Source organism: Rhea pennata, chromosome 1 (genome assembly GCF_028389875.1).
Source record: "Rhea pennata isolate bPtePen1 chromosome 1, bPtePen1.pri, whole genome shotgun sequence".
NCBI lineage: Eukaryota > Metazoa > Chordata > Aves > Rheiformes > Rheidae > Rhea > Rhea pennata.
This window is the reverse complement of record NC_084663.1, coordinates 179,732,297-179,739,129: the sequence shown is the minus strand read 5'-3', so window position 1 is coordinate 179,739,129 and position 6,833 is coordinate 179,732,297.

The window sequence follows — 6,833 nt, the reverse complement described above, 5'->3', positions numbered from 1 at the left end:
GCAGGGACATGCTCCTTCCTCCCTTTATTCTCGATTTAGGTAGCATGCTCGTTTCTGTTGTCATTTGCAAATGCTCAGGGTCATCTGTCCACATCTGAGCTCAAGGCCTCTTTCTGGCCAGAGCAGGGCCAGAGTCATGGCTCTTTTCCCAATGCAGTCAAAATAGCTTTGTATTGGAAGAAAGCAAACATGAATGATAAAGGAAAGCCAAATGAATGATATTCTCAGTTGGAGATGTTACCTCAGAAACATCTCAAGTTAGGTGAGCTGAATCCCACACAAGGGATTGTGCATTGTTCTGGGCGAAAAGAATTTTCTTTTGACTTTTGTTATTAACAAGAGGTATTTGTACAAAATGCATTTCGCACTCCATTATAGCTGGATGGTGTGTGAGGACCCAAGACTGTGGTGGCACGGCCCTTCTGCACCCTCAGTCTAATGTTGCTAGCTATGAGCCTTTTCTTTTGTGCATGACATCTCCCAGGGAAGCGTTGAATGGTGTCATATTGCAGACTTCTGGGCCCCAGTTTTATATAATTAACTGATTTGCCACCTGAAATGTTGTAATTAAGCTTTCATGTGTAAAGCAGGAGCATATGCCACTGTCAAATGAATGTGAATGAGAAAGTCAGGCATTTCATGTTAATTTAACTTTACCATGATTAACTTTCTTCCACTTGTTAGAGGTGACCATAGGCACAGTCCACTGGTGGGGACCAGTGAAGGCAAACAAATCTGACAGATTTCCTGGTAAGGTTTTGCACTGCACCTAGGCGCACCTAGGCCATGTACCTCCAACTCGACAGATCTTAAAGCAATAAGTTAGTTTAGTCCAGCATGACTAACTTTAGTGGCACTGAGAAAATTTTGCCAGGATTTCTCAATTCCAGTCAGTAATTCAAGATTTAGTGTTGGATGGACAGAGGATTTGTGCTCAACTACTCTGTTTCTATGAAAAAGCAAGACTGTGTCAGAACGTGCATTGCAAGTTTGTAAAAGCTCTGTTTTAATACATTAAAAAGGGTCAAGGCATGGTTCAAACGTTGCCCCTTGGTTGCCCTTACTATGTCAGTGTTAAAGCCGTCCCTGACACAAGCCTGACCCATGCCAGACAGACCCTACACAATTTTGGGGGTAAGACAAGAGGCAATATGGAGACCATATGTTTTGGGCTACTTAGACGTTTATCATCTGTCCACACAAAGCCAGGAAATAGCGCTTGCCTTCAGGGCCAGATGATGAATCTGTTATATTTTGGTAGAAAGATTATGTACTCTAGGTGCATTTACCTCTGCAAGAAGTAATAGCCCTTGAACCACCCACCATGCTACGCTAATTTCTAGGGCTGTGGCCAAGTCAAGCTTTAGTAAGGAGGAAAATAAAACATCCAGTTCTGAGCATTAGGCCTTCAGCAATGACTTGCCCATTTCTTTGCCCCGCAGTTGGTTCACGCACTAACTGAAATTTTGCCATGTCTTTTTCTGTTGAGTGGACTCAGTAGCTGAGGCTCCTTTAAGAAAAATGTGAACTGTAGGTAAGACCCAGCCTCACTCCTGCTTGAGAGCCTTTCGATTTTTTCCTTGAGGAGCCAGTGTTATGGCAACACATAAGTGTTATGTGAATTCTGATTGCGGGATCTTTACTGCTGGTTAAAATATCAGGCAGAAAGAATTCAACTTGCCTATTCAGCATTGTATTTATTGGGCTGGCAAATAGAAAATAATAATTATACTTACAAAATGCACAGATTGGAGCTGGAAGCAATGAGACAATAAAGCCCCACAATACCATCTGTACAGCTGCCTCCAGGCTAGAGCTGCACTTTGAGTCATCCCATTTAGGAGCTGTCTCCAGCAGTCACTGAAGTCAACAAGAGCCTTTGATTTCTTCTCAGTGGGTGCTGCATCAGATTGCTGTAGTCTCCTTTTAAAGTCTAAGAACAAGGGGCCAAAAGGCAAGTTTAGTGAGATACGCAGTACAGATAAAATAATATCACTTAAAGAAGTACCATTCCCTTCAGAGGAATGTTAAATCTGCAGGTGGATGAGAGTTCAGTGCACTGCAATTGCTACATAATATTAAAATTTCATCAGTTAGCAAGGACAAAGCTGAGTTTCTAGGCTACCGCTTGATGTCCAGCATGAGAGGTATTTGCAAAAAGAACCATGTTGAGAAAACATGGCAATCATTTATAAATAAAAACATAACAATATAGTTTGCATGCAAGGTATTTGCAGTTGAAAAGGTATTATGCACTGCCCTGATGCTCTACAGCAGTTTTAGATGCATCTATTGAGTATCTACTGCGTATATGGAGAATTTTTGTTTTGTACTGGTGACCTACGCAACATAACAATCCTCTGGCAAAAAATTGCCCAAGAGGCAATTAGAGTGGGCAGATGAATTTGTTGGTTAGAGCATTACCTGTTCCTTTGTCAAGGCCAGTCAGACAGAGGTCAGGTTGTCCTGCCAGGAAAATGTCCTAGGAGGAATATTTTATTTTATCTTTGTCAGCACATTGGAGCGGATCTTACTCAAGTCACCTTTGTATATTTTATTCATTAGGGCATGATCCTGAAAGGCTACAGTAACCCTGTGCTCTGAATGATTTTGTGTAATTTGAGGATGGTGAGTACTTACCAGGATATGCAGAGGACCTCATAGGTTTAGGCTCTTATTTTGGCCATCTGCATTCATATATTGGACTTATGTTCTGATCTGAGAAATAGGATGGGCTCATTCTTTGGGACAAGCTGCTGAAATTGTGCTAGTAAAATGCACAGCATGAATACTGAATCTTCTAACTCTATTTTAATACAGATTTGTGTAGTATAGACAGTGGGAGGAGAAAAGAGAAGCAATGATCCTGCACAGCCTTTCTCAGGAAGAGTTTAATTTGTTCTTGCCTACTGATTTTGATGCTCTGTCCAGGTGCTATTGAATTTAAACTGTTTATTAGTTTGTGGAAAGATTTACTGTAGTGCGGTCCTTCTGAGAAAAAAATAAAAACTTTTGATTCTTCTTTGGGGATTTGGTAATCAAGGAGTAGAAAATTGTATTCGAGAGCCAAAGTTAATGAGAGATCATTCTGTGCCTTTTGGGCTAGATTGCTCTGTGCTGCCCCCAGAACGGACAGGGAGGAGCTGGCTCCTGTTTCCCTTCATCTTGAGGTTTCAGCAATAAATCCTGCAGTGTGGGTTTGCAGGGTGGAACCTGTTACACCTGGAGTGAAAAAAAATCTCTTACCACTTTAGTTACTATTCAACCTGATTTTCCACAGTGTCAGTTGATTCAAGGGATAATTATGAAGATGTGATTTTAGTTATCTTACAGTGATGCTGCAGCACAGAATGGCAAGGTGCCACCAGCTATGCAGCAGGATCACATTTTTTCTGTCTAAGCATTTTTAATGCAGTGCCCAGGCACCTTGTAGATAAATTTGGCATAATCAATTCCACTTCGAAAGGGATGGAAAGCTCCTATCCCATTTTTCATTTCAATCCCCTTTCTTTGGTTCTTCTGCCTCAGTGGCGGTCTTTCCGGAGAAATGTTGATAGGTGGTACTCTAAGATTCATTACTGGAGAAGTCCTGTGCAGAATTGATGGATCTTGCACTATACTGTGAAGATGACTTGTTTGACTGGACTGTTTTGCTTTCCTATCCATTTGCAGAAACTACATTTCATTAGTAAAAAATCCGATCAACAGAGTTCATAATTGCCATTTTTTTGGTTGTACTTAATGGAAGGAGGCTTGTTGCACTGCATGTTTTCAACAATCTTCAAATTAAAATGCAATAAATTAAGCAGTGGCTTTTACAGAAGCCATTTTTTAACTAACTGTTTTAGACTGTGATGTTTATATGGCTTGGTTTGGACTGAAAATTTCCATTAGAGGTTGAACAATACGTAATGAAGAAACTTAAATAGTTGAGAACTAAAGCTCCTTCTGAACATGTAGATTGTGTGGCGTCGTCAGAACTGGAGAGCTGATGTTACAGCTCACATCGCTTAAGATTTTTTTGATCAGCAGTATGCAGGTATTCTGCTGCCATATGGACACCTTAAGATTTTAGAATACATAAAATATATTTTCTTTTTTATTCTTAATTTGTGTCTATAGAACTGTGCTTTTCTTATCATGATCCTATGATTTGACCCTAAATGTGCAGATATAAGGGTCTTCACCCTTATATCTGGCTTTCTCAGTCTGAAACACTAGCAGGATGGATTGCCTTCTGTGCAGCTTCCTCTATGTCAGCCACTGCACATACCAAGAACAGCATTTTCCAGCAGAGCAGCACAGAGATATTATCATTATATGGACTCATCTCACATTCCTCATCTCCTCCCTGTGTGTATCAAAGTGAAAGGGAGCAGGACTGGCCCTTGGATTTAAGAAAAAAGTATCCTTAGGTTTTTATGGGGGCTCATATCTGTCTCTGTCAGACTCTTCCTTCCCTTTATTCATCTGAGCGCTTTGAGAACTAACAGCCCAACAGCATTGCCATTCGGAGGATGTTCTGATATATGTCTTCGAATAGACAAGACACCTGTGGCCGTACCAACTCTGGATCACCTACCATCATTTCCTTCATGACCTTTAAAGATGTCAGATGAGACAATTTTTTTCCAGTTGCTTCATTCTGCACTAGATGCAATTTCAGGTCCCACAAGTGAAATAAGGCAGCACATTAATCAGCTCCGCTTCCGAGTCTTCTCACTTCTGTCTTTCCATGGTTTATTTTTCTGCCTAACATAACACAGATTTAAAAATAGGGGGGAATATTACCCTCTCAGAATTCATCCTGCTCTGATACTAACAATGGTGCGAGCTCACTTAGATTAAAGGAGCAATTTTGTTTTGGTAGAGTGAAATATCTGCCTCTAGTCGGGTTACAGGCAAGCGTTACGCCTGCTGTGGCATACAGGAGGATGTTGCATGCAAGTCATCTGCTCCCTGCATTTGTGGTATGTTGTCAGAAAATATTTCCATTAAGAACTCTTCAGTGTAAAACGCTGCATGGATCACAAAAAGGAAAAGCCACATTAGCGAAGGAAATAAATATACAGAAGGGCTTAAAATGTACTCAGCCAACATAAGAAACTTAGTGGCTATATCTCTTGTAACTGAGAAGGAGGAAAAAATAGTAATGGGACCACCTCTTGTTTGTTCTTGGCTGGTGTTAGAATGATAGGAATGTTTTGTCAGTGTGGTTTTACAACAAAATATATAGCCACAATCTTAACATTATACTTCAGGTAAATACACAGTAATGTGATGTAGAAAGTGCATTTGGGGAGTAAGAAAATATGTTTGCTTTGTATGCCAAAATAATTAAATTCAGATTGATTAATCCATGGCATACTTAATTTAATAGCAGCCAGTCATTTTAGAATTTCTTAGATATAGGAATCTTTGCATAAAATGAGGCTCAAAACTGGCAAAATCTGCAAGTCTAATAGTTTTTATTTCATAAACTAGACAATGGTTGCATAGACTGAACTATAAGTGAAGGTATTTTTCTGCTCTAGTTCAGTTGTGTAAAACCCACACATCACATACATACATATATTAAAAAGTGGCTTTGTTTTATTGTTGTACAACAAAAAGTTGTGGGTTTTTTTTGTCTAGAGAACGCAATATATTCATGTAATTTGTTTTTTTTTCCTGAGCTTTTTAATTTGATCCTGGTTGCTTATTATAATGTTTTAGGTTGCACAGTTGAGGGTTTATTGACCCTTGCTTGTTGCCCATTTGTTTTATAAGTACTAAGTATTGCAATGCTTAGAAAGATTAGCTTAAAATGTTGTAATTTAGTCCTGTTCATTAGAATGGATGTGGAAAAAGTATTAGCAGTAAATGTCTTGTTTTTCAGGTTTTACTAAAAAAAACCCCGTAAAGGGCTGGAATACCTCAAATCACTCAGTATTAACTCATTCAGTTCACAGGAGTGTGCTTTTGGCTGGGCTAGGGTGAGATTCAGGCAAACGAAGTGGTTGTAGGTGAGTAAAGCAAGGAAAATTATGTTTGTGTGTTGGAGAGAGGGAGTTAATAACAACTGTATGTATGTGAAATGTTTTTTCAACACGTGGTCTTTTCTGTCTCATAAGCAGTAGTGCTGCCATCAGGAAGGGGGACCTAAGAGTAATTAAAATTCTTTCAGGTTGCTGGTCCCTGCTCTTTTCATAGTGCAGCTGGTTCCGAAGACCTTCACATCTCATGGCAACCATTGCCTCCGATGTTATGCTGTTAAGCAGCTGGTATGCTATTCTGTGATAATTTTGCTACCATCATTTTTCCTATTGGGTTCACATGGTCTAGTATATTACTTACGGTCCATAAGCTGGATGTCAAGCCTGGTTGCGCGTAGCTTCAGGAGACTGAGAGCAAACATAAATATCTTGATAAGGTCAAAGCAGTACAATTTGGTACATAGGAACTGAGACCACTGCCATGAATAATATGGTATATATTAACTAAAAATTGATGTAGTAATCAAAATTCTTTTACTGAGTGAAATGAAGAGTCATCCAAAATGAATGCGAAGAATCAAAAGCATTAGACCTTTACAACTGTGCTGAGACGAAAAGCTGTTGGTATTTGTGCCTTGTATGAGCTGCTCAAGCAAAGAATGAGCAGTGGAATGCACCTCACAATATTATCTTATTTAAAACGCCTTTATTTGAACAGTCATGTTTGAATAAAGCAGAAAGTTCTTTTCATAAGGATTTAATTTTCAAGTGTGCTATTATAGAAACAGAGGGGTTCTACTGCCTGTGAAACCTTCTTCAATAGCTAGCACAAGTGGTACTGAGTTCAATCCTATAGTT